Raw genomic sequence first — 18,892 nt, forward strand, 5'->3', positions numbered from 1 at the left:
ACTTTACCCACTACAGACGTGAGGCTCACCGGTCTATAGTTGCCGGGGTTGTCTCTGCTCCCCTTTTTGAACAAAGGGACCACATTTGCTGTCCTCCAGTCCTCTGGCACTATTCCTGTAGCCAATGATGACATAAAAATCAAAGCCAAAGGTCCAGCAATCTCTTCCCTGGCCTCCCATAGAATCCTAGGATAAATCCCATCAGGTCCCGGGGACATATCTATCTTCAGCCTGTCCAGAGTTGCCAACACCTCTTCCCTACGTACCTCAATGCCATCTATTCTATTAGCCTGGGGCTCAGCATTCTCCTCCACAACGTTGTCTTTTTCCTGAGTGAATACTGACGAAAAATATTCATTTAGTATCTTGCCTATCTCTTCAGACTCCACACACAATTTCCCATCCCTGTCCTTGACTGGTCCTACTCTTTCCCTAGTCATTCGCTTATTCCTGACATACCTATAGAAAGCTTTTGGGTTTTCCTTGATCCTTCCTGCCAAATACTTCTCATGTCCCCTCCTTGCTCGTCTTAGCTCTCTCTTTAGATCCTTCCTCGCTACCTTGTAACTATCCATCGCCCCAACCGAAACTTCACACCTCATCTTCACATAGGCCTCCTTCTTCCTCTTAACAAGAGATTCCACTTCCTTGGTAAACCACGGTTCCCTCGCTCGACGCCTTCCTCCCTGTCTGACCGGTACATACTTATCAAGAACACGCAGTAGCTGATCCTTGAACAAGCCCCACTTATCCAGTGTGCCCAACACTTGCAGCCTACTTCTCCACCTTATCCCCCCCAAGTCACGTCTAATGGCATCATAATTGCCCTTCCCCCAGCTATAACTCTTGCCCTGCGGTGTATACTTATCCCTTTCCATCATTAACGTAAACGTCACCGAATTGTGGTCACTGTCCCCAAAGTGCTCTCCTACCTCCAAATCCAACACCTGGCCTGGTTCATTACCCAAAACCAAATCCAACGTGGCCTCGCCTCTTGTTGGCCTGTCAACATATTGTTTCAGGAAACCCTCCTGCACACACTGTACAAAAAACGACCCATCTATTGTACTCGAACTATATCTTTTCCAGTCAATATTTGGAAAGTTAAAGTCTCCCATAATAACTACCCTGTTACTTTCGCTCATATCCAGAATCATCTTCGCCATCCTTTCCTCTACATCCCTAGAACTATTAGGAGGCCTATAAAAAACTCCCAACAGGGTGACCTCTCCTTTCCTGTTTCTAACTTCAGCCCATACTACCTAGGAAGAAGAGTCCCCATCTAGCATCCTCTCCGCCACCGTAATACTGCTCTTGACTAGCAGCGCCACACCTCCCCCTCTTTTGCCTCCTTCTCTGAGCTTACTAAAACACCTAAACCCCGGAACCTGCAACATCCATTCCTGTCCCTGCTCTAGCCATGTCTCCGAAATGGCCACAACATCGAAGTCCCAGGTACCAACCCATGCTGCCAGTTCCCCTACCTTGTTTCGTATACTCCTGGCATTGAAGTAGACACACTTCAAACCACCTACCTGAACACTGGCCCCCTCCTGCGACGTCAAATCTGTGCTCCTGACCTCTATACTCTCATTCTTCCTTACCCTAAAACTACAATCCAGGTTCCCATGCCCCTGCTGCATTAGTTTAAACCCCCCCAAAGAGCACTAACAAATCTCCCCCCCAGGATATTTGTGCCCCTCAGGTTCAGATGTAGACCATCCTGTCTGTAGAGGTCCCACCTTCCCCAGAAAGAGCCCCAGTTATCCAAAAATCTGAATCCCTCCCGCCTGCACCATCCCTGTAGCCACGTGTTTAAATGCTCTCTCTCCCTATTCATCTCACTATCACGTGGCACGGGCAACAACCCAGAGATAACAACTCTGTTTGTTCTAGTTCTGAGCTTCCATCCTAGCTCCCTGAAAGCCTGCCTGACATCCTTGTCCCCTTTCCTACCTATGTCGTTAGTGCCAATGTGGACCACGACTTGGGGCTGCTCCCCCTCCCCCCTAAGGACCCGGTAAACACGATCTGAGACATCACGTACCCTTGCACCTGGGAGGCAACATACCAAACGTGAGTCCCTCACGCTTCCACAAAATCTCCTATCTGTGCCCCTGACTATAGAGTCCCCAATTACTAATGCTCTGCTCCTCTCCCCCCTTCCCTTCTGAGCAACAGGGACAGACTCCGTGCCAGAGGGCCCGTACCCCATGGCTTACCCCTGGTAAGTCCCCCCCCCCACAAGTATCCAAAGCGGTATACTTGTTTCTCAGGGGAACGACCGCAGGGGATCCCTGCACTGACTGTTTTTTCCCAGTCCCTCTTACAGTTACCCACCTATCTCCAATCTTTGGTGTAACTAATTCCCTGAAGCTGCTATCTCTGACCCCTTCTGCCTCCCGAATGATCCGAAGTTCTTCCAACTCCAGCTCCAGTTCCCTAACTCGGTCTTGGAGGAGCTGGAGATGGCAGCACTTCCTGCAGGTAAAATCAGCAGGGACACTAACTGCATCCCTCACCTCAAACATCCTGCAGGAGAAACATTGCACTCCCTTCCCTGCCATTCCTCTAACTTTCTACCAAGATCTGGCTAACAACTAAATTAAATTTTTATAAAAAATAATAATAATACAATAATTATAATAATTATATAAAAAATAATAATAATAATATCCTTCCTGCATCGACCCTGTCCAGTCCCCCCCCCACCATCGGGAACATCCTTCCTGCATCGACCCTGTCCAGTCCCCCCCCCACCATCGGGAACATCCTTCCTGCATCGACCCTGTCCAGTCCCCCCACCATCGGGAACATCCTTCCTGCATCGACCCTGTCCAGTCCCCCCCACCATCGGGAACATCCTTCCTGCATCCTACCTGTCCAGTCCCCCCCACCATCGGGAACATCCTTCCTGCATCCACCCTGTCCAGTCCCCCCCACCATCAGGAACATCCTTCCTGCATCGACCCTGTCCAGTCCCCCCCACCATCGGGAACATCCTTCCTGCATCCACCCTGTCCAGTCCCTCCCCACCATCGGGAACATCCTTCCTGCATCGACCCTGTCCAGTCCCCCTCACCATCGGGAACATCCTTCCTGCATCGGCCCTGTCCAGTTCCCCCCACCATCGGGAACATCCTTCCTGCATCGACCCTGTCCAGTCCCCCCCCACCATCGGGAACATCCTTCCTGCATCAACCCTGTCCAGTCCCCCCCACCATCGGGAACATCCTTCCTGCATCGACCCTGTCCAGCCCTGTTAGAATTTTATAGGTTTCTATGAGATCCCCCCTCATTCTTCCGAACTCCAACGAATACAATTCTGACCGATTCAATCTCTCCTCGTACGTCAGTCCCGCCATCCCAAGAATCAGTCTGGGTAAACCTTCGCTGCGCTCCCTCGAGAGCAAGACACATCCTTCGCTGCTCTCCCTCGAGAGCAAGAACATCCTTCGCTGCTCTCCCTCGAGAGCAAGAACATCCTTCGCTGCTCTCCCTCGAGAGCAAGAACATCCTTCCTCAGATATGGAGACCAAAACTGCCCACAATATTCCAGGTGTGGCCTCACCGAGGCTCCTGTATAATCGCAGCAACACATCCCTGCTCCGTACTCAAATCCTCTCGCTATGAAGGCCAACATACCATTTACCTTCTCTATCACCTGCAGTACCTGCCTGCTTACCTTCAGTGACTGGTGCACAAGGACACCCAGTTCTCGTTGCAAGTTCACCTCTCCTAATTTATGGCCCATTCAGATAATATTCTGCCTTCTCGTTTTTGCTGCCAAAGTGAATAACCTCCCATTTCTCCACATTATACAGCACCTGCCATTCATTCACCCACTCTCTCAACTTGTCCAAATCACACTGAAGGTGCAGGTTTACCTGCCCCTGTCCCTGCTCCTGTCCCTGCTCCTGTCCCTGCTCCTGTCCCTGCTCCTGTCCCTGCTCCTGTCCCTGCTCCTGTCCCTGCTCCTGTCCCTGCTCCTGTCCCTGCTCCTGTCCCTGCTCCTGTCCCTGCTCCTGTCCCTGCTCCTGTCCCTGCTCCTGTCCCTGCTCCTGTCCCTGCTCCTGTCCCTGCTCCTGTCCCTGCTCCTGTCCCTGCTCCTGTACCTGCTCCTGTCCCTGCTCCTGTCCCTGCTCCTGTCCCTGCTCCTGTACCTGCTCCTGTACCTGCTCCTGTCCCTGCTCCTGTCCCTGCTCCTGTCCCTGCTCCTGTCCCTGCTCCTGTCCCTGCTCCTGTCCCTGCTCCTGTCCCTGCTCCTGTCCCTGCTCCTGCACCTGCTCCTGTCCCTGCTCCTGTCCCTGCTCCTGTCCCTGCTCCTGTACCTGCACCTGTCCCTGCTCCTGTCCCTGCTCCTGTCCCTGCCCCTGTCCCTGCTCCTGTCCCTGCTCCTGTACCTGCACCTGCACCTGCACCAGCTCCTGTACCTGTCCCTGCTCCTGTCCCTGCTCCTGTCCCTGCTCCTGTACCTGCTCCTGCACCTGCTCCTGTACCTGCTCCTGTCCCTGCTCCTGTCCCTGCTCCCGTCCCTGCTCCTGTCCCTGCTCCTGTACCTGCACCTGTCCCTGCTCCTGTCCCTGCTCCTGTCCCTGCCCCTGTCCCTGCTCCTGTCCCTGCTCCTGTACCTGCTCCTGTCCCTGCTCCTGCTCCTGTACCTGCACCTGCACCTGCACCTGCTCCTGCACCTGCTCCCGCTCCTGCACCTGTACCCGCTCCTGCACCTGCACCCGCTCCTGTACCTGTACCTGCTCCTGCACCTGTACCTGTACCTGCTCCTGTACCTGCTCCTGTACCTGCTCCTGTACCTGCTCCTGTACCTGCTCCTGTCCCTGCTCCTGTCCCTGCTCCTGTCCCTGCTCCTGTCCCTGCTCCTGTCCCTGCTCCTGTCCCTGCTCCTGTCCCCGCTCCTGCTCCTCTAGTGTACCTGCTCCTGCTCCTGTACCTGCTCCTGCACCTGCAACTGCTCCTGTACCTGCTCCTGCACCTGCAACTGCTCCTGTACCTGCTCCTGTACCTGTATCTGGGCTCATTGACAAGGTTGAAGGTGTCTTCCCAGCGTCAGGGCTGCTGCCGGTCCACAGGTTCCAGTGGGTGTCTGTTCCGTCCATCTCCGGTAACCTGGCGGGCGGCCTGGCGGGCGAGGAGCCTCCCGGGACCTGGCGATCCTGCCTCTGCAGCTCCTCCAGACACATGGCCAGCCGCACGTGGCCTCGGGAACGGGCCACGTGCAAGGGGAGACGCCCCAAAGAGTCGGGGATGGCAAGGGCTTGGCTATTCCATCCGTAGAGGGTAACAGCGGCTTCAACGTGGCCCAGTGCACAGGCCCACATCTGGAGAAACAGAAATTGGAGCAGTGAGAATCAACCGCAATCAACCGCAGTCAGCCGCAGTCAGCCGCAGTCAACCGCAATCAACCGCAGTCAGCCGCAGTCAGCCGCAGTCAGCCGCAGTCAGCCGCAGTCAGCCGCAGTCCACCGCAGTCCACCGCAGTCAGCCGCAGTCAACCGCAGTCAGCCGCAGTCAGCCGCAGTCAGCCGCAGTCAACCGCAATCAACCGCAATCAACCGCAATCAGCCGCAATCAGCCGCAATCAACCGCAATCAGCCGCAATCAACCGCAATCAACCGCAATCAGCCGCAATCAGCCGCAATCAGCCGCAATCAGCCGCAATCAACCGCAATCAACCGCAATCAGCCGCAATCAACCGCAATCAACCGCAATCAACCGCAATCAACCGCAATCAGCCGCAATCAGCCGCAATCAACCGCAATCAACCGCAATCAGCCGCAATCAACCGCAATCAACCGCAATCAGCCGCAATCAACCGCAATCAACCGCAATCAACCGCAATCAGCCGCAATCAACCGCAATCAACCGCAATCAACCGCAATCAGCCGCAATCAGCCGCAATAAACCGCAATCAGCCGCAATCAACCGCAATCAACCGCAATCAGCCGCAATCAGCCGCAATCAACCGCAATCAACCGCAATCAGCCGCAATCAGCCGCAATAAACCGCAATCAATCGCAATAAACCGTAATAAACCGTAATAAACCGCAATCAGCCGCAATCAACCGTAATCAACCGCAATCAGCCGCAATCAACCGTAATACACCGCAATCAACCGTAATAAACCGCAATCAGCCGCAATCAACCGCAATCAGCCGCAATCAGCCGCAATAAACTGCAATCAACCGTAATCAATCGCAATCAACTGTAATCAGCCGCAATAAACCGCAATCAGCCGAAATCAACCCCAATCAACCGTAATCAGCCGCAATCAATCGCAATCAACCATAATCAGCCGCAATAAACCGCAATCAATCGCAATCAGCCGAAATCAACCCCAATCAACTGTAATCAGCCGCAATAAATCGCAATCAACCGCAATCAGCCGCAATCAACCGCAATCAGCCGCAATCAACCGCAATCAGCCGCAATCAGCCGCAATCAACCTCAATAAACCGCAATCAACCGCAATAAGTGGTTAATCTACCCGATCCCCTCAGTGATCGACCCAATCCCCTCACTGTGATCTACCCGATCCCCTCACCCTCACAGTGATCTACCCACTCCTGTCACAGTGATCGACCCAATCCCCTAACTGTGATCTACCCGACCCTCTCACCCTCACATTGATCTACCCGATCCCCTCAGTGATCGACCCAATCCCCTCACTGTGATCTACCCGACCCTCTCACCCTCACATTGATCTACCCGATCCCCTCAGTGATCGACCCAATCCCCTAACTGTGATCTACCTGATCCCCTCAGTGATTGACCCAATCCCCTAACTGTGATCTACCTGATCCCCTCAGTGATCTACCCAATCCCCTCACTGTGATCTACCCGACCCTCTCACCCTCACAGTGATCTACCCGATCCCCTCAGTGATCTAATCGATCCCCTCACAGTGATCTACCCGCCCCCTCACGGTGATCCCCAGCGCAGACACAGGGCTCGGAGACACAGCAGAGCCTCTGACCCGTCCGTCACACACTCAGATAAAACACAGGCCACAGCAGGAATGTCTGAAACTCAGCCGACAGGAATTCCCAGGACTCACCAGAGGGGTGCACGAGAAATGGTCGACGTTCAGAGGGTCCACCTCCTGCTCCAGGTCCAAACTTTCGGCATTTACCATCCTGAACAATTACAAAAGTGACAAACCCAGGAAACACCGTCAGGTCAGATCTCAAACCCAAAACAACACAAAACATTTCAACAAAATAAACCGTTCCCAAGATTTCTAACCATTACAGCACTGAGGGAGAGGCTTGTGCGTAACCGGGGCTGTGATTACAGCACTGAGGGAGAGGCGTGTGTGTAACCGAGGCTGTGATTACAGCACTGAGGGAGAGGCGTGTGTGTAACCGAGGCTGTGATTACAGCACCGAGGGAGAGGCGTGTGTGTACCGAGGCTGTGATTACAGCACCGAGGGAGAGGCGTGTGTGTAACCGGGGCTGTGATTACAGCACCGAGGGAGAGGCGTGTGTGTACCGAGGCTGTGATTACAGCACTGAGGGAGAGGTGTGTGTGTAACCGGGGCTGTGATTACAGCACTGAGGGAGAGGCGTGTGTGTACCGAGGCTGTGATTACAGCACTGAGGGAGAGGTGTGTGTGTAACCGGGGCTGTGATTACAGCACTGAGGGAGAGGCGTGTGTGTAACCGGGGCTGTGATTACAGCACTGAGGGAGAGGCGTGTGTGTAACCGGGGCTGTGATTACAGCACTGAGGGAGAGGCGTGTGTGTAACCGGGGCTGTGATTACAGCACCGAGGGAGAGGCGTGTGTGTACCGAGGCTGTGATTACAGCACTGAGGGAGAGGTGTGTGTGTAACCGGGGCTGTGATTACAGCACTGAGGGAGAGGCGTGTGTGTAACCGGGGCTGTGATCACAGCACCGAGGGAGAGGCGTGTGTGTAACCGGGGCTGTGATTACAGCACCGAGGGACAGGCCTGTGTGTAACCGGGGCTGTGATTACAGCACTGAGGGAGAGGCGTGTGTGTAACCGAGGCTGTGATAACAGCACTGAGGGCGAGGTGGGTGTGTACCGGGGCTGTGATTACAGCACTGAGGGAGAGGCGTGTGTGTAACCGGGGCTGTGATTACAGCACCGAGGGAGAGGTGTGTGTGTGTAACCGGGGCTGTGATTACAGCACCGAGGGAGAGGCGTGTGTGTAACCGGGGCTGTGATTACAGCACCGAGAGAGAGGCGTGTGTGTAACCGAGGCTGTGATTACAGCACTGAGGGAGAGGTGTGTGTGTAACCGGGGCTGTGATTACAGCACCGAGGGAGAGGCGTGTGTGTAACCGAGGCTGTGATTACAGCACTGAGGGAGAGGTGTGTGTGTAACCGGGGCTGTGATTACAGCACCGAGGGAGAGGCGTGTGTGTAACCGAGGCTGTGATTACAGCACTGAGGGAGAGGTGTGTGTGTAACCGGGGCTGTGATTACAGCACTGAGGGAGAGGTGTGTGTGTACCGAGGCTGTGATTACAGCACCGAGGGACAGGCGTGTGTGTAACCGGGGCTGTGATTACAGCACTGAGGGCGAGGTGTGTGTGTACCGAGGCTGTGATTACAGCACCGAGAGAGAGGCGTGTGTGTAACCGGGGCTGTGATTACAGCACCGAGGGAGAGGCGTGTGTGTAACCGGGGCTGTGATTACAGCACCGAGGGAGAGACGTGTGTGTACCGAGGCTGTGATTACAGCACCGAGGGAGAGGTGTGTGTGTAACCGGGGCTGTGATTACAGCACCGAGGGAGAGGCGTGTGTGTAACCGGGGCTGTGATTACAGCACCGAGGGAGAGGCGTGTGTGTAACCGGGGCTGTGATTACAGCACTGAGGGAGAGGTGTGTGTGTAACCGGGGCTGTGATTACAGCACCGAGGGAGAGACGTGTGTGTAACCGGGGCTGTGATTACAGCACTGAGGGAGAGGTGTGTGTGTAACCGGGGCTGTGATTACAGCACCGAGGGAGAGGCGTGTGTGTAACCGGGGCTGTGATTACAGCACCGAGGGAGAGGCGTGTGTGTAACCGGGGCTGTGATTACAGCACTGAGGGAGAGGTGTGTGTGTAACCGGGGCTGTGATTACAGCACCGAAGGATAGGCGTGTGTGTAACCGGGGCTGTGATTACAGCACTGAGGGAGAGGTGTGTGTGTAACCGGGGCTGTGATTACAGCACTGAGGGAGAGACGCTGTGTGTAACCGGGGCTGTGATTACAGCACCGAGGGAGAGACGCGGTTTTAAAAAATTCCTTCCCGGGATGTGTGCGTCGCTGGCCGGGCCCAGCATTTATTGCCCATCCCGAGTTGCCGCTTCAGAAGGTGGGGGTGAGCCGCCTTCTTCAGCCGCTGCAGTCCCTGAGGTGTAGGTACACCCACTGTGCTGTTAGGGAGGCAGTTCCAGGATGTTGACCCAGCGACAGTGAAGGAACGGCCGATATATTTCCCAGTCGGGGGGGGGGGGGTGAGTGACTCGGAGGGGGACCTCCAGGTGGTGGGGTTCCCAGGTATCCGCTGCTCTTGTCCTTCTAGATGGTAGAGGCCGTGGGTTTGGAAGGTGCTGCCTCAGGAACCTCGGTGAGTTGCTGCAGTGCATCTTGTAGACGGTACACACGGCTGTCACTGTGCGTCGGTGGGGGAGGGAGTGAATGTATGTGGAAGGGGGGCAATCAAGCGGGGCTGCTTTGTCCTGGATGGTGTTGAGCTTCTTGAGTGTTGTTGGAGCTGCGCTCATCCAGGCAAGTGGAGAGTATTCCATCACACTCCTGACTTGTGCCTTGTCGATGGCGGACAGGCTGTAGGGAGTCAGGAGGTGAGTTACTCTCCGCAGGATTCCCAGCCTCTGACCTGCCCTGGTAGCCACAGTATTAATGTGGCCGGGTCCAGTTCAGTTTCTGATCAATGGTAACCCCCAGGATGTTGATTGTGGGGATTCAGCGATGGTGACGCCATTGAATGTCAAGGGGCGGTGGTTAGATCCTCTCTTGTTATTAAAGGGTGCGGGGAATGAGGGGAGAGCTTCACTGGCCACTTGTCAGCCTGACCTGGATATTGAGAGGTGCTGTTCTGTCAACGGGGGGGACGAGGGGGACAAGGGGGCTGGGTGGGGGCCAGGGACGAGGGGCCAGGAACGAGGGGGCCGGGGGGGAGGAACGAGGGGGCCGGGGGGGAGGAACGAGGGGGCCGGGGGGGAGGAACGAGGGGGCCGGGGGGGAGGAACGAGGGGGCCGGGGGGGAGGAACGAGGGGGCCGGGGGGTGGATGGGACGAGGGGGCCGGGGGCAGGGACGAGGGGGGGGAGGAACGAGGGGGCCGGGGGTGGATGGGACGAGGGGGCCGGGGGTGGATGGGACGAGGGGGCCGGGGGTGGATGGGACGAGGGGGAGGAACGAGGGGGCCGGGGGTGGATGGGACGAGGGGGCCGGGGGCAGGGACGAGGGGGACGGGGGGGAGGAACGAGGGGGCCGGGGGTGGATGGGACGAGGGGGCCGGGGGGGGCCGGGGGCAGGGACGATCGGGCCGGGGGGGGGGGGGGTGCATGAGGGGACCCGGGGGGGGGGGGGGGGGGGTTGCCTGCTTGCCTCCATTTGATGAGGGTCTCGATGAGCCGGGCGTACCCCTGAGCAGCAGCGAGGTGCAGTAGTGTCATGCCACGGAAACTGATGCCGTGGATGAGTTGCTCCGAGCGCAGCCAGCACGATCGGGACATCATCGCCTCGCAGACGGCGATAATCCGTTCCTCAAACGAGTCGGAAGAGGCCTGTGTGGAGGGGAACAATCACAGTCTCAACTCAAATGTTCCGTCTGGTCACGCTCACACAACAAAGAACAAAGGAAAGTACAGCAGAGGAACAGGCCCTTCGGCCCTCCAATCCCGTGCCGACCATGCTGCCCGACTAAACTACAATCTTCTACACTTCCTGGGTCCGTATCCTTCTATTCCCATCCTATTCATGTATTTGTCAAGATGCCCCTTAAATGTCCCTATCGTCCCTGCTTCCACTACCACCTCCGGTAGCGAGTTCCAGGCACCCACTACCCTCTGCGTAAAAAACTTGCCTCGTACATCTACTCTAAACTTTGCCCCTCGCACCGTAAACCTATGCCCCCTAGTAATTGACCCCTCTACCCTGGGGAAAAGCCTCTGACTATCCACTCTGTCTATGCCCCTCATAATTTTGTAGACCTCTATCAGGTCGCCCCTCAACCTCCGTCGTTCCAGTGAGAACAAACCGAGTTTATTCAACTGCTCCTCATAGCTAATGCCCTCCATACCAGGCAACATTCTGGTAAATCTCTTCTGCACCCTCTCTAAAGCCTCCACATCCTTCTGGTAGTGTGGCGACCAGAATTGAACACGATACTCCAAGTGTGGCCTAACTAAGGTTCTATACAGCTGCGACATGACTTGCCAATTCTTACACTCAATGCCCCGGCCAATGAAGGCAAGCATGCCGTATGCCTTCTTGACTACCTTCTCCACCTGTGTTGCCCCTTTCAGTGACCTGTGGACCTGTACTCCTAGATCTCTCTGACTTTCAATACTCTTGAGGGTTCTACCATTCACTGTATATTCCCTACCTGCATTAGACCTTCCAAAATGCATTACCTCACATTTGTCCGGATTAAACTCCATCTGCCATCTCTCCGCCCAAGTCTCCAAACAATCTAAATCCTGCTGTATCCTCTGACAGTCCTCATCGCTATCCACAATTCCACCAACCTTTATGTCGTCTGCAAACTTACTAATCAGACCAGTTACATTTTCCTCCAAATCATTTATATATACTACGAACAGCAAAGGTCCCAACACTGATCCCTGTGGAACACCACTGGTCACAGCCCTCCAATCGGAAAAGCACCCTTCCATTGCTACTCTCTGCCTTCTATGACCTAGCCAGTTCTGTATCCACCTTGCCAGTTCACCCCTGATCCCGTGTGACTTCACCTTTTGTACTAGTCTACCATGAGGGACCTTGTCAAAGGCCTTACTGAAGTCCATATAGACAACATCCACTGCCCTACCTGCATCAATCATCTTAGTGACCTCCTCGAAAAACTCTATCAAGTTAGTGAGACACGACCTCCCCTCCACAAAACCATGCTGCCTCTCACTAATACGTCCATTTGCTTCCAAATGGGAGTCGATCCTGTCTCGAAGAATTCTCTCCAGTAATTTCCCTGCCACTGAAGTAAGGCTCACCAGCCGGTAGTCCCCGGCTTTCAATTCCTGGAAAGCTGACTGGACAGTCCCGATCGGAAATCCCCGAGCGAGGATCCAATCAACGAGACACTCAAACTCTTCCAGACTCCTCCGCTGACGTTTTCAGCGACGGTTTTAGGAGTGGCTCCTGATAGGCCTTTGTTCACAGGTACAAGCCAACGTCACGACAGGAATAGCAGCCAGGAATTCCCCATCACGATCCCAACGCCACACTCCTGCACAGGGAGGACTGAATTCTGTTCAGCTCACAGCCCCAGCAACTTGACACACACGCGGGGAATGAATCATAGTCAGTGCACAGAACGGGAAGACCGGTGTTCCTACCACACCTTCTATATCCTCGGAACATTGAGCTCACTCACAGGTCACGTTATTGTCCTGACCAATAATCAGCCCTCCACCAACATGGTAGCAAGTGGTGAGGACGGTAGCGTGACGAGTGTGAGTGAGTTTGAGGTACGAGTGCGAGGGGCCTGGTCGCTACACCGAGCGTGGTGCCTGAGCGACGCTATGTCACTGATCAGAAAGGGCAGCAGAAACACCGAGCAGCCTTCAGGGCCAGTGGCTCGCTCCCTTTCCACTTTGATTTGGTGTCACAAACTCGCAACGGAATCAGTCTCAATGTGCAGGAAGGATTTAGTAATGACAGGACCCGGGCCAGGCACATTGAGCTGCCTGACAGAGCGAGACCCACGTACACACAGTGGGAAGAGCAGCACGGTTCACAGCTCGGACCACGGAGCAAGGCGGTGCAGACACACACTTCCACACAGAGAGTACAGCAGCACAGTACACAGCTCACAGAGCAGAACAAGGTAGTGCAGAGACACGGTGCAGTGTGAAAGAGCCAGCTGCAAGGAGAATATACATAGAATGGTGAAGAGGGGGGGGGGGGGGGGGGGGGCGGAGGCACAGGAACAGCAAGATCTCGTTCAACCCCCATTTCCCACCATTCACAAATATCATGCCTGACCTGTGACATTTTTTTATTGAGGGGCAATTTAGCGCGGCCAATCCACCTACCCTGCACATCTTTGGGTTGTGGGGGTGAGACCCACGCAGACACGGGGAGAATGTGCAAACTCCACGCGGACAGTGACCCAGGGCCGGGATCGAACCCGAGTCCTCAGTGCCGCAGTCCCAGTGCTAACCACTGTGGTACCGTGCGGCCCAGTCAGCGCCGTGAGGCAGCAGTGCTAACAACAGTGCCATTGTGCTGCCTGGCTGCCCGTTGACGTAACTCCATAGAAACTGCCCACAGAGACCTCAATACCTTTGGAGAGCAAATAATGGCCCGTCTCAGATATAAAACAGACAATTAATCCGTCAGCAGTCCAAAGCTGTGCAGGTTGGGTGGACTGGCCATTCGAAATTGCCCTTAGTGTCCAAAATGGTTGGGTGGGGTTACTGGGTTACGGGGATAGGGTGGAGGTGTGGGCTTGGGTATGGTGCTCTTTCCAAGGGTCGGTGCAGACTCGATGGGCCGAATGGCCTCCTTCTGCACTGTAAATTCTATCCCTCCTCGGGATTTAACCGTGGGAGTGAAGCTACCATTCTGGTGGATGTGCTCTGCTCTCTCTCCAAGATCATTATAGTCCTTCCGATGGTGGGGGGGGGGGGGGGGCAGAAATACAGGCAGCAATGGGTGGGGGGGGGGGGGGGAGGGGGCGAGAGAAAGAGAGACTCAGATGTTATTTGAGAAACTGGGACGGGGTTGAATGTTTTCCAGCTGGTCACAAACATATTAATCCCCCCCGGAACCATTTTCTTTTGGCAGTGTGTGTGACAGGAGAGGGAATGTCAGTTTAATCCCACTTTGCAAACCCTTGACTTAATCACCTTCTTTCAACAACCTTGCCATAAATAGCTGGGGATAATATATACGCGGCACCTGGACACACAACGTGCTTTCTGCACATCTAAAATGAACAAGAATGTCGGGATCAAAGTCCGTTTCCATTGCTCCACTGCCTGCATCGTCAAATATAGAAACAAAGATTGAGGCTTTAGGTGTCAGTAACGTCACGGTGCACGTCACTCTCCAAGTTATTTTAAAGCTGTCACTATACAACACTCACTCTTCCCCTTGTCCTTTGGCACAGTGCAAAACAGTTGTTTCTTCAATCTGTTGCTCTTATCCGATTCTGCAGCCTCCTCCTCCAGCCCCTGCAACCTCCTCCTCCAGCCCCTGCAACCTCCTCCTCCAGCCCCTGCAACCTCCTCCTCCAGCCCCTGCAACCTCCTCCTCCAGCCCCTGCAACCTCCTCCTCCAGCCCCTGCAACCTCCTCCTCCAGCCCCTGCAACCTCCTCCTCCAGCCCCTGCAACCTCCTCCTCCAGCCCCTGCAACCTCCTCCAGCCCCTGCAACCTCCTCCAGCCCCTGCAACCTCCTCCAGCCCCTGCAACCTCCTCCAGCCCCTGCAACCTCCTCCAGCCCCTGTAACCTCCTCCAGCCCCTACAACCCTCCCTTTCTCTGTAACCTCCTCCAGCCCCTACACCCCTCCCTATCTCTGTAACCTCCTCCAGCCCCTACAACCCTCCCTTTCTCTGTAACCTCCTCCAGCCCCTACACCCCTCCCTATCTCTGTAACCTCCTCCAGCCCCTCCAAAACGCTGACTGACTGCCTGATCCTCTCCCTCTTCTCTATGAAGCCTCTCCTTAAACGCTCGGTCTATCGCCAAGGTCGTGTTCAGCAGCCTCGGATTCTCCTGTGGTCACTCGGTGTCTGAATAGTCACCGACCGTTTTGTCGGTAGCTCGCTGCGTCAAGAAGTTTGACGGAGCGGGTAACCCGCCAAGGCCCATAAGGACATCTCTCTCCATCAGAACCACAGAATTGCTGCAGTGCCGAAGGGGGCCATTCTGCCCAATACCCGTGTCCTACCCTGCACATCCCTCGACACGGAGGGGCAATTCAGCTGGGCCAATCCATACAGAGAGAGAATCAAATGCTAGTTTCTTTGGTTGTCGGTGAGCCTAGTTCCTCAGAGGGGGCCCAACAGAGAATATCCACTTCAAGGGGAGAATCTGGCGGCAATAATCGACAGATTGGAACCAAAGGCTGCAGGAAAAAGAAGCACGGAGAACAGGACTGGGATTAAATACTGAACGTTATAGCTGCATGAGAAAGAGAGCGCGAGATGGTGGGGTATCTGTGTTAATTAGACATAATAACGGCAGGGGGTGATTAGGAACATAACTAACAGAAAGTTAGAAGCAGTACTGAACTATAAATAAATCACACAAAGTCACAAGAGTAGAGGTTGAACAACCGAGCACGTTATAGTGGAGGAATGTCTCCAGAAATATGCAAACTGAGTAAAAGACATCAAAAGTAATCGCAAGAGATTTTAACAAACTCCTGGATGAACTGAAAAGCCACACAGGAGATGGGGAAAAGGAATGGAGTTTTTCCACAATACGTGCAGGAGTGCAGCACTGCCGAGCGCAGCAGTGGGAAATGCACCTGAACAGGTGCGAGAAGTGTCGGGGAACAGCTAGGCAATAGCGATCACAGCGTGGTGCGGTTTCAGATAAGTATTGAGCAGGGTCTGGTTAAGACACAGACCAAAGCAATAGATCGAAAAAGGGGGCGAGACTGGAACTCGGGAGATAGTTGGAAAAAGGTGCAGCGGAACGGAAGTGAGAATAGTTTTAAAATGGTCATCAAGGGCCGCACGGTGGCGCAGCGGTTAGCACTGCTGCCTCACGGCGCCGAGGTTCCAGGTTCGATCCCGGCCCCGGGTCACTGTCCGTGTGGAGTTTGCATATTCTCCCCGTGTCTGCGTGGGTTTCACCCCCACAACTCAAAGATGTGCAGGGCAGGTGGATTGAACGCGCTAAAATCCCCTTTAATTGGAATTTTTTTTAAAAATAAAAAAATAATAGGGTTCAGGAGAGATTTATCCTATTGAAAATCAAGAACAGACGAGTAGCAGGCACTGTCTAACACTGGCCCTTCCTCCCTCCCTCCCATTTACTTCAGAGTGCATTGGGTTATGCTCAGCCCCCGACACACACAGACACACACACACACAGACCAACACAGACACACACAGACACACACAGACACACACAGACACACACAGACACACACAGACAGACACAGACAGACACAGACAGACACAGACACACAGACACACAGACACACAGACACACAGACACACAGACACACACACACGTGTGGTAGTTTAAAAGGTCGATTTGTGCGTGGTCTGCACGGGGGGGGGGTGCGGGATGCCACATAGCAACAAGGCCACACGGCTTAGAGGAAACATGATCCTTGGCCCAGTGTCCAAAGGACGAGGCCCATGCTGGGCACCAGCCTCAAAGCAGGCGGACTGCTCAACCGGGATCAGCGAGTTGCAGGGGTATGCTGGCAGAATGCGAGTGGACAAAACGATGGCAGCTGGGAGCTCAGCACGAGGGCGAGGCCCTTCAGTGGGGGCCTGAGGAAGGCTGACTGGAATATTTTCAGATTGGAGGGAGAGCCCAGGAGCCAAGGGATTTACACTTCCAATACACAACCCACTAAGACCCAGGGATAGGGACAGACACAAACCAAAAAGGCTACCTGAAGGGTGGGCCTGATCTCGGGGGGCGGGGGTGTACAGGTATGAAAAGGGCCCCGGCTGAACGGAGTTCAGCAGCGAGCTCCACACCTCCCCAAGGTCTGGCAGTGGCTCAGGCCCACATTCACCAGGCTGATTACGGAGCTAAACGCCGGGATCCGCTGCAATCACATTAATTTACATTCCGAGAATTAGGAAACTGAGGGACGATTTCAGAAAGTCTTTAAATTGTGAGAAGGATTTGATCGGGTCGAGGGAGAGAAACTATTTCCTCTGCTCGGGATGGAGGAGGGGGGTAAAGTGAATGTGGAGTAAAGGCAGGTGTGGGGGAGTTCAAATACAGAGCAGCATTAAGTAACAAAATGGCAAATTGGCTAAACACAGAAAATGGCGACTCGGTGAGCGGAACAGATTCTAATGATTCAGTCCGCACTGGATACACTGGGTTCAGTGTGTTATCACACAGTGATTCAGTCTGCACTGGATACACTGGGTTCACTGTGTTATCACAGTGATTCAGTCCGCACTGGATACACTGGGTTCAGTGTTATCACAGTGATTCAGTCCGCACTGGGTTCACTGTGTTATCACAGTGATTCAGTCTGCACTGGATACAATGTGTTATCACAGTGATTCAGTCCGCACTGGATACACTGGATTCACTGTGTTATCACAGTGATTCAGTCCGCACTGGATACACTGGGTTCAGTGTGTTATCACAGTGATTCAGTCCGCACTGGATACACTGGGTTCAGTGTGTTATCACACAGTGATTCAGTCTGCACTGGATACACTGGGTTCACTGTGTTATCACAGTGATTCAGTCCGCACTGGGTTCACTGTGTTATCACAGTGATTCAGTCTGCACTGGATACAATGTGTTATCACAGTGATTCAGTCCGCACTGGATACACTGGATTCACTGTGTTATCACACAGTGATTCAGTCTGCACTGGATACACTGGGTTCACTGTGTTATCACACAGTGATTCAGTCCGCACTGGGTTCACTGTGTTATCACAGTGATTCAGTCTGCACTGGATACACTGGATTCACTGTGTTATCACACAGTGATTCAGTCTGCACTGGATACACTGGGTTCAGTGTTATCACAGTGATTCAATCCGCACTGGATACACTGGGTTCAGTGTGTTATCACAGTGATTCAGTCCGCACTGGATACACTGGGTTCATTGTGTTATCACAGTGATTCAGTCCGGCACTGGATACACTGGGTTCACTGTGTTATCACAGTGATTCAGTCCGCACTGGATACACTGGGTTCAGTGTGTTATCACACAGTGATTCAGTGTGCACTGGATACACTGGGTTCACTGTTATCACACAGTGATTCAATCCGCACTGGATACACTGGGTTCACTGTTATCACAGTGATTCAGTGTGCATTGGATACACTGGGTTCACTGTGTTATCACAGTGATTCAGTCCGCACTGGATACACTGGGTTCACTGTGTGATCACAGTGATTCAGTGTGCACTAGATACACTGGGTTCACGGTGTTATCACAGAGATTCAGTGTGCACTGGATACACTGGGTTCACTGTTATCACACAGTGATTCAGTGTGCACTGGATACACTGGGTTCACTGTGTTATCACAGTGATTCAGTCCGCACTGGATACACTGGGTTCACATTTATCACAGTAATTCAGTCTGCACTGGATACAATGTGTTATCACACAGTGATTCAGTCTGCACTGGATACACTGGGTTCACTGTATTATCATACAGTGATTAAGTCTGCATTGGATACACTGGGTTCACGGTGTTATCACAGTGATTCAGTCTGCACTGGATACACTGGGTTCAGTGTGTTATCACACAGCGATTCAGTCTGCACTGGATACACTGGGTTCACTGCTTTTTATCACACAGTGATTCAGTCAGCACTGGATATACTGGGTTTCACTGTTATCACACAGTGATTCAGTCTGCACTGGATACACTGGGTTCACGGTGTTATCACAGTGATTCAGTGTGCACTGGATACACTGTTATCACACAGTGATTCAGTCAGCACTGGATACACTGGGTTCACTGTGTTATCACACAGT

The 18,892-nt window shown here is 53.8% G+C and overlaps 1 pseudogene; it reads right to left on the reverse strand.

Moving 5' to 3' along the window:
• Positions 1-18,892, reverse strand: part of LOC140404550 (calmodulin-binding transcription activator 2-like) — a 158,164-nt pseudogene that overhangs the window by 920 nt on the left and 138,352 nt on the right.

Source organism: Scyliorhinus torazame, chromosome 31 (genome assembly GCF_047496885.1).
Source record: "Scyliorhinus torazame isolate Kashiwa2021f chromosome 31, sScyTor2.1, whole genome shotgun sequence".
NCBI lineage: Eukaryota > Metazoa > Chordata > Chondrichthyes > Carcharhiniformes > Scyliorhinidae > Scyliorhinus > Scyliorhinus torazame.